Below are 9,747 nucleotides of genomic sequence, written 5' to 3'. Positions count from 1 at the left end.
AACAAACAATACTGAAATTTGTATGGAGCCACAAAAGACTCTGTTAGTGAAAGCAATCTTGTAAAAGAAAAGCAAAGCTGGAGACACCACAATTCTGGACTTCAAGTTGTTTTACAAAGCTATAGTGATCAAAACAGTGTGGTACTGGCAACAAAAACAACAACAACAAAACAGACACATAGGTCAACGGAGCAGAACAGAAAACCCAGAAATGGACCCACAACTATATGGTCAATTAATCTTGGATAACACAGGAAAGAACATCCAGTGGGAAAAAGACAGTTTCTTCAACAAATGGTGTTGAAAAACTGGACAAAAAAGTGTAAAAGAATGAAACTGTACCACTTTCTTACACCATACACACACAAAAAAATCCAAAATGGATGAAAGACCTGAACATGAGACAGAAAATCATCACAATCCTAGAGGAGAACACAGGCAGTAACCTCTTTGATCTCATCCATAGCAACTGCTTTCTATATTTGTCTCCTGAGGCAAGGGAAACAAAAGCAAAAACAAACCATTGGGACTTCATCAAGATAAAAAGCTTCTGCAGAGTGAAGGAAACAATAAACCAAACTAAAAGGCAATAGAGAGCATGGGAGAAGATTTGCAAATGACATATCTGATAACGGGTTAGTATCCAAAATACAAAGAACTTTTAACACTCAACATCCAAGAAATAAAGAATCCAGTTAAAAATTGGGCAGAAGATATAAGTAGACATTTTTTCCAAAAAGACATCCAGATTAATGATAGGTACATGAAAAAATTGTCAACATCACTGATCATCAGGGAAATGCAAATCAAAATTGCAATGAGATATCACCTCACACTGATCAGAATGGGTAAAATTAATAACATAGGAAACATCATTTGATGGTGAAGATGTGGAGAAAGGGGAACCCTCTTCCACTATTGCAAGGAATGCAATCTGGTGCATCCAATCTTGAAATCAGTATGGAGCTTCCTCAAAAAATTAAAAATAGAAGTACAGTACGATCCAGTAATTGAACTATGAGGTATTACCCGAAGGATGCAAAGATACTAATTAGAAGTTATACATGCACCCGTATGTTTATAGTAGCCTTATATAGCAGCCTTCCAAATTTTGGAAAGAGCCCAAATGAGCTCAAATAATGAATGGCTTAAGAATAGGTGGTATAGGGGAATTGTCAGAAGATGGCGGTGTAGGAGGACGTTGGGCTCACCACACGTCCTGCTGATCACTTAGATTCCAACTACACCTGCCTAAATAACCCAGAAAACCACCAGAAGACTAGCAGAACGGAGTCTCTGGAGCCAAGTGCAGATGAGGGGTCCACAGAAGAGGGTAGGAAGGGCAAAGAGGTGGTGCGCACTCCACCGACTGACAGGAGGGAGCCAGGGCGGAGGGGCGGCCCACCGGCCAAGCAGAGCCCCCCGAGTTGCAAAAGCAGAAGGGCTGGGTGGAGTGTGTTCCAACAGCAAGCGGGACTTAGCATCTAGGAGGTCATAAGTTAACAGCTCTGCTCCAAAAGTGGGAAGGCTGGAGTACAATGGGAGGGAGAGTTGCTGAGCCCCTGGGCAACAGAGCTCAGTTTGGCTGGGAACAAAGGTGCTTGCCAGCGCCATCTCCCTCACCCACCCCCCAGCCAAAATCCCAAAGGGAACCGGTTCCTGCCAGGGAACTTGCTCGCACCGCAAAAACACCCAACGCTGTGCTTCTGTGGAGCCACCCCTCGGGCAGCGGGTCTGACTCTCTCCCACTGCCACAGGGCCCCTCCTGAAATGGATCACCTAAGGAGAAGTGAGCTAAGCCTGCCCCTCCTGCCCCCGTGCACCTTGCCTACCCACCCCAGCTAATACGCCAGATCACCAGCACCACAAGCCTGGCAGTGTGCAAGTAGCCCAGACGGGCCATGCCACCCCACAGTGAATCCCACCCCTAGGACAGGGGAAGAGAAGGCACACACCAGTCTGACTGTGGCCCCAGCGGTGGGCTGGGGGCAGACATCAGGTCTGACTTCGGCCCCACCCACCACCTCCAGTTATACACCACAGCACAGGGGAAGTGCCCTGCAGGTCCTCACCACACCAGGGACTATCCAAATGGGTAAAATTAATAACATAGGAAACATCATTTGTTGGTGAAGATTGGAAGAACAAACACTGTGAAAGTGTCTATTCTACCCAAAGCAATATACACATGTAATGCAATCCCTATCCAAAATGACCAAACGGAAGAATTCCCCTCAAAAGAATCTCCAGGAAATAACAACAGCTAATGAACTGATCAAAAAGGATTTAAATAATATAACAGAAAGGTAATTTAGAATACTAGTCATAAAATTAATCACTGGGCTTGAAAACAGTATAGAGGACAGCAGAGAATCTCTTGCTACAGAGATCAAGGGACTAAGGAATAGTCAGGAGGAGCTGAAAAACATTTTAAACGAGATGCAAAATAAAATGGAAATGACCACGGCTCGGATTGAAGAGGCAGAGGAGAGAATAGGTGAACTAGAAGATAAAATTATGGAAAAGAGGAAGCTGAGAAAAAGGGAGATAAAAAAAAAAAACCAGGAGTATGAGGGGAAAATTAGAGAACTAAGTGATGCACTAAAAATAAATAATATATGCATAATTGGTATCCCAGAGGAGGAAGAGAGAGGTAAAGGTGCTGAAGGTGTACTTGAAGAAATAATAGCTGAGAACTTCCCTGAACTGGGGAAGAAAAAAGGCATTGAAATCCAAGAGGCACAGAGGACTCCCTTCAGACGTAACTTGAATCAATCTTCTGCATGACATATCATAGTGAAACTGGCAAAATACAAGCATAAAGAGAAAATTCTGAAAGCAGCAAGGGATAAACGTGCCCTCACATATAAAGAGAGACCTATAAAACTCGTGACTGATCTCCCTTCTGAAACTTGGCAGGCCAGAAAGGATTGGCACGAGATCTTCAATGTGCTGAACAGAAAAAAATATGCAGCCGAGAATCCTTTATCCAGCAAGTCTGTCATTTAGAATAGAAGGAGAGAGAAAGGTCTTCCCAAACAAACAAAAACTGAAGGAATTCGTTACCACTAAACCAGCCCTACAAGAGATCCTAAGGGGAATCCTGTGAGACAAAGTACCAGAGACATCGCTACAAGCATAAAACATACAGATATCACAATGACTCTAAACCCGTATCTTTCTAGAATAACACTGAATGTAAATGGACTAAATGCGCCAACCAAAAGACATAGGGTATCAGAATGGATAAAAAAACAAGACCCATCTATTTGCTGTCTACAAGAGACTCATTTTAAACCTGAGGACACCTTTAGATTCAGAGTGAGGGGATGGAGAACTATTTATCATGCTACTGGAAGCCAAAAGAAAGCTGGAGTAGCCATACTTATATCAGACAAACTAGACTTTAAATTAAAGGCGATAACAAGAGATGAAGAAGGGCATTATATAATAATTACAGGGTCTATCCATCAGGAAGAGCTAACAATTATAAATGTCTATGCGCCGAATACGGGAGCCCCCAAATATATAAAACAATTACTCATAAACATAAGCAACCTTATTGATAAGAATGTGGTAATTGCAGGGGACTTTAACACTCCACTTACAGAAATGCATAGATCATCTAGACACACGGTCAATAAGGAAACAAGGGCCCTGAAAGATACATTGGATCAGTTGGAATTGACAGATATATTTAGAACTCTGCATCCCAAAGCAACAGAATAGACTTTCTTCTCGAGTGCACATGGAACATTCTCCAAGATAGATCATATACTGGGACACAAAACAGCCCTTCATAAGTATACAAGAATTGAAATTATACCATGTATACTTTCAGACCACAATGCTATGAAGCTTGAAATCAACCACAGGAAAAAGTCTGGAAAACCTCCAATAGCATGGAGGGTTAAAGAACACCCTACTAACGAATGAGTGGGTCAACCAGGCAATTAGAGAAGAAATCAAAAAATAAATGGAAACAAACGAAATGAAAAGACAACAATCCAAACGCTTTGGGATGCAGCGACGGAAGTCCTGAGAGGAAAATACATTGCAATCCAGGCCTATCTCAAGAAACAAGAAAAATCCCAAATACAAAATCTAACAGCACACCTAAAGGAAATAGAAGCAGAACAGCAAAGACACCACAAACCCAGCAGAAGAAGAGAAATAATAAAGATCAGAGCAGAAATAAACAATATAGAATCTAAAAAAACTGTAGAGCAGATCAACAAAACCAAGAGTTGGTTTATTGAAAAAATAAACAACATTGACAAACCTCTAGCCAGGCTTCTCAAAAAGAAAAGGGAGAGGACCCAAATAGATAAAATCATGAATGAAAATGGAATTATTACAACCAATCCCTCAGAGATACAAACAATTATCAGGGAATACTAGGAAAAATTACATGCCATCAAATTGGACAACCTGGAAGAAAAGGACAAATTCCTAAACACCCACACTTTTCCAAAACTCAATCAGGAGGAAGTAGAAAGCTTGAACAGACCCATAACCAGCGAAGATGTTGAATTGGTTATCAAAAATCTCCCAACAAATAAGAGTCCAGGACCAGATGGCTTCCCAGGGGAGTTCTACCAGACGTTTAAAGCAGAGATAATACCTATCCTTCTCAAGCTATTCCAAGAAATAGAAAGGGAAGGAAAACTTCCAGACTCACTCTATGAAGCCAGTATTACTTTGATTCCTAAACCAGACAGAGACCCAGTAAAAAAAAGAGAACTACAGGTCAATATCCCTGATGAATATGGATGCAAAAATTCTCAATAAGATACTAGCAAATCGAATTCAACAGCATATAAGAAGAATGATTCACCATGATCAAGTGGGATTTATTCCTGGGATGCAGGGCTGGTTCAACATTCGCAAATCAATCAACGTGATACATCCCATTAATAAAGAAAAGAGAAGAACCATATGATCCTGTCAATCAATGCAGAAAAGGCCTTTGACAAAATTCAGGACCCTTTCTTAATAAAAAACGTTGAGAAAGTCGGGATAGAAGGAACATACTTAAACATCATAAAAGCCATTTATGAAAAGCCCACAGCTAACATCATCCTCAATGGGGAAAAACTGAATGCTTTTTCCCCCGAGATCAGGAACACGACAGGGATGCCCACTCTCACCGCTGTTGTTTACCATAGTGTTAGAAGTTCTAGCATCAGTAATCAGACAACAAAAGGAAATCAAAGGCATCAAAACTGTCAAAGATGAAGTCAAGCTTTCACTTTTTGCAAATGACATGATATTATACATGGAAAATCCGATAGACTCCACCAGAAGTCTGCTAGAACTGATACATGAATTCAGCAAAGTTGCAGGATACAAAATCAATGTACAGAAATCAGTTGCATTCTTATACACTAACAATGAAGCAACAGAAAGACAAATAAAGAAAATGATCCCATTCACAATTGCACCAAGAAGCATAAAATACCTAGGAATAAATCTAACCAAAGATGTAAAGGATCTGTATGCTGAAAAGTATAGAAAGCTTATGAAGGAAATTGAAGAAGATTTAAAGAAATGGAAAGACATTCCCTGCTCATGGATTGGAAAAATAAATATTGTCAAAATGTCAATACTACCCAAAGCTATCTACACATTCAATGCAATCCCAATCAAAATTGCATCAGCATTCTTCTCAAAACTAGAACAAGCAATCCTAAAATTCATATGGAACCACAAAAGGCCCCGAATAGCCAAAGGAATTTTGAAGAAGAAGACCAAAGCAGGAGGCATCACAATCCCAGACTTGAGCCTCTACTACAAAGCTGTCATCATCAAGACAGCATGGTATTGGCACAAAAACAGACACACAGACCAATGGAAGAGAATAGAAACCCCAGAACTAGACCCACAAACGTATGGCCAACTCATCTTTGACAAAGCAGGAAAGAACATCCAATGGAAAAAAGACAGCCTCTTTAACAAATGGTGCTGGGAGAACTGGACAGCAACATGCAGAAGGTTGAAACTAGACCACTTTCTCACACCATTTACAAAAATAAACTCAAAATGGATAAAGGACCTAAATGTGAGACAGGAAACCATCCGAACCTTAGAGGAGAAAGCAGGAAAAGACCTCTCTGACCTCAGCCGTAGCAGTCTCTTACTCGACACATCCCCAAAGGCAAGGGAATTAAAAGCAAAAGTGAATTACTGGGACCTTATGAAGATAAAAAGCTTCTGCACAGCAAAGGAAACAACCAACAAAACTAAAAGGCAACCAACGGAATGGGAAAAGATATTTGCAAATGACATATCGGACAAAGGGCTAGTATCTAAAATCTATAAAGAGCTCACCAAACTCCACACCCGAAAAACAAAGAACCCAGTGAAGAAATGGGCAGAAAACATGAATAGACACTTCTCTAAAGAAGACATCCAGATGGCCAACAGGCACATGAAAAGATGTTCAGCGTCGCTCCTTATCAGGGAAATACAAATCAAAACCACACTCAGGTATCACCTCACGCCAGTCAGAGTGGCCAAAATGAACGAATCAGGAGACTATAGATGCTGGAGAGGATGTGGTGAAACAGGAACCCTCTTGCACTGTTGGTGGGAATGCAAATTGGTGCAGCCACTCTGGAAAGCAGTGTGGAGGTTCCTCAGAAAATTAAAAATAGACCTACCCTATGACCCAGCAATAGCACTGCTAGGAATTTATCCAAGGGATACAGGAGTACTGATGCATAGGGGCACTTGTACCCCAATGTTCATAGCAGCACTGTCAACAATAGCCAAATTATGGAAAGAGCCTAAATGTCTATCAACTGATGAATGGATAAAGAAATTGTGGTTTATATACACAATGGAATACTATGTGGCAATGAGAAAAAATGAAATATGGCCTTTTGTAGCAACGTGGATGGAACTGGAGAGTGTAATGCTAAGTGAAATAAGCCATACAGAGAAAGGCAGATACCATATGGTTTCACTCTTATGTGGATCCTGAGAAACTTAACAGGAACCCATGGGGGAGGGGAAGGAAAAAAAAAAAAGAGGTTAGAGTGGGAGAGAGCCAAAGCATAAGAGACTATTAAAAACTGAGAACAAACTGAGGGTTGATGGGGGGTGGGAGAGAGGGGAGGGTGGGTGATGGGTATTGAGGAGGGCACCTTTTGGGATGAGCACTGGGTGTCGTATGGAAACCAATTTGTCAATAAATTTCATATATATAAAAAAAAAAGTGAAATATGATCTTGATATGTCTCTTGACATCATGTAAATCCTGAAAGATGCTGGTTCTTTTTGTAGCTCTGTTTTTACTTTTGTCACCCAAAGAATATATTGACTTTTGTATTTCAGTTCTAGTTGCTTCACTTCAAAAATTCTCTTAGCACCTATTATGCACTAGGTACTGTATTAAGCCTTAGAGTTGTATGCTCTCTGGTCCAAGTCATTATCATCTTCTATCTGGGCAACTGCAGCAATTAACTGGTTTCTCTGCCCTCAGAATGGCTTTTTTCCAATCTTGTATTGACTTTGCAACCAAAGTGAGCTTTCCAAAACAAAAATTTAATCGTGTCACCTCAATGCTTAAAATTCTTCAAACGGTTTCATTTTGGTGCTCCAATATAAAGCCTCAATATCTTACCTTGACTTCCATGGTCCTGCATAATAGCTTGCACCATTTCACCTTTTGATTCCACATGCACTAAATGTCTTTACTTCAGCAGCTCCACTTCGTGTCTCTCATTTTAGATACACTGCTTCTTTTGCCTGTTCAATCCTTCCTCTAGGCTAACTCCTAGTCCTCCTTGGGTCTCAGCTCAAAGGCCATCTTAAGGTAGTATCACTGCAGGTTTCACAGTATGAGTAGTGCAACATCTTGTTAGGTTCTTGTGCCTTACGCTTCCATAAGATTCTAATATGTCCCAATTATAATGTATTAGTCTGCTTGGACTACCATAACAAAATATCACCTACTGGGTGGCTGAAACAAGAGAGATTTTTTTTCTAACAGTTCCAGAGGTAGGAAGTCCAATATCAAGGTCATGGCAAGGTAGGTTTCATTCAGAGACCTTTTTTCTTGCCTTGTAGGTGACAACCATTTCACTGTGTGCTCACATGACCTCTTATGTGGGAACTCACAGACAGAGATTTCCCTGGTGTTTCTTGCTCTGCTTAGAAAGACATCAATCCTATCAGATTAGGGTTCCACCTTATGACCTCATTTAATCTTTACTACATATTTATAGGCCTTATCTCTAAATACTGTCATATTGGGGGATAGTTTTTAACATATGAAGTTTTGAAGGACACAATTCAGTCCTTAGCGTGTAACACTCATTACCTTTTGTCATTAAGGCATATTTAAGGTCTGTCTCACCTCCCAGACTATAAGTTATGACATAGTAAGAACTTAATAAGTACTTTTGAATGAGTAAAGAAAAAGAAGAAATGGTTTCTACCTTCAAAAAGTAGTAAATCTTGGGGCACCTGGGTGGTTCAGTCAGTTGAGCATCCGACTTTAGCTCAGGTCATGATCTCACAGTTCGTGGGTTCGAGCCCTGCGTGGAGTTCTGTGCTGACAGCTCAGAGCCTGGAGCCTGCTTCATATTCTGGGTCTCCCTCTCTTTGCCCTCTCCCACTCATGCTGTCTCTCTCTGTCTCTCAAAAATAAACATTATTTTTTTAAAAGTAGTAAACCTTGGGGGTGCCTGGGTGGCTCAGTCGGTTGGGCGTCTGACTTTGGCCCAGGTCATGATCTCACAGTTCGTGAGTTCGAGCCCCGTGTCAGGCTCTATGCTGACAGTTTGGAGCCTGAAGCCTGCTTCGGATTCTGTGTCTCCCTCTCTCTCTGCCCCTCCCCAGCTCATCCTCGCACTCTGTCTCTGTCAAAAATAAATAAACTTAAAAAAATATTAAAGTAGTAAATCTAGCTCATTACTTAGGCATAAATTGTAAGATAGCATAGAAAGCTTAATTATAATTATATTAAAAAAGTACCAATGGAAATAGTTATTATTTTATTAGTTTTGACCTGGATGTGGGTGAAGATGGGGCGGGAGTCAGGATCAAGGAAGGTTTCACAAAGGAGATGATATTTGAGCTGAGCTTTAAGAGAAAAAGACTTCTCTAATGCTTTGACTATCAGAATAATTTAGGTTTTCTTCAAAAGCAAATGGAAAATAAATATGTAGTAACTCTTGAATGTGTATTTCCAATAAGGTTCTTGTGTTGTGTTACATAGTCTGCTTCAATGAACTTATAAATCCACACTGTACAATACAGTATCCACTGGCCACATACAGCTATTTAAATTTAACTTAATTATTTATAGGTGTGGCTCGGTGGCTGAGTCAGTTAAATGACCAACTCTTGGTTTCAGGTCAGTACATAATCTCGTGGTTAGTGAGTTTGAGCCCCTCTTTGGACTCTGTGCTGAATGTGGAACCTGCTTGGGAGTTTTCTTTCTCTCTCATCCCTTCTCTCTCTCTCTGTCAAAATAAGTAAATAAACTTTTTTAAATTAATTTTGATTTAATTATAACCAAATAAAAATAAACATTCAGTAACTCAGTCATTCTAGCTACATTTCAAGGGCTCAATAGTCACATGTGGCTACCATAGTGGACAGTGGAAATAACAGAACATTTCCATCTTTGCAGAAGGCATGCTATAAGCAATGCATTCGTTCATGCAATAAATTTTTATTGAGCATTTACTATTTACCTGGCCTTGCACTAGATGCTTTTGTGCACAAAGACAAATA

Source organism: Lynx canadensis, chromosome X (assembly GCF_007474595.2).
Source record: "Lynx canadensis isolate LIC74 chromosome X, mLynCan4.pri.v2, whole genome shotgun sequence".
NCBI classification, from domain to species: domain Eukaryota; kingdom Metazoa; phylum Chordata; class Mammalia; order Carnivora; family Felidae; genus Lynx; species Lynx canadensis.
Note: the sequence above shows the minus strand (reverse complement) of the source record.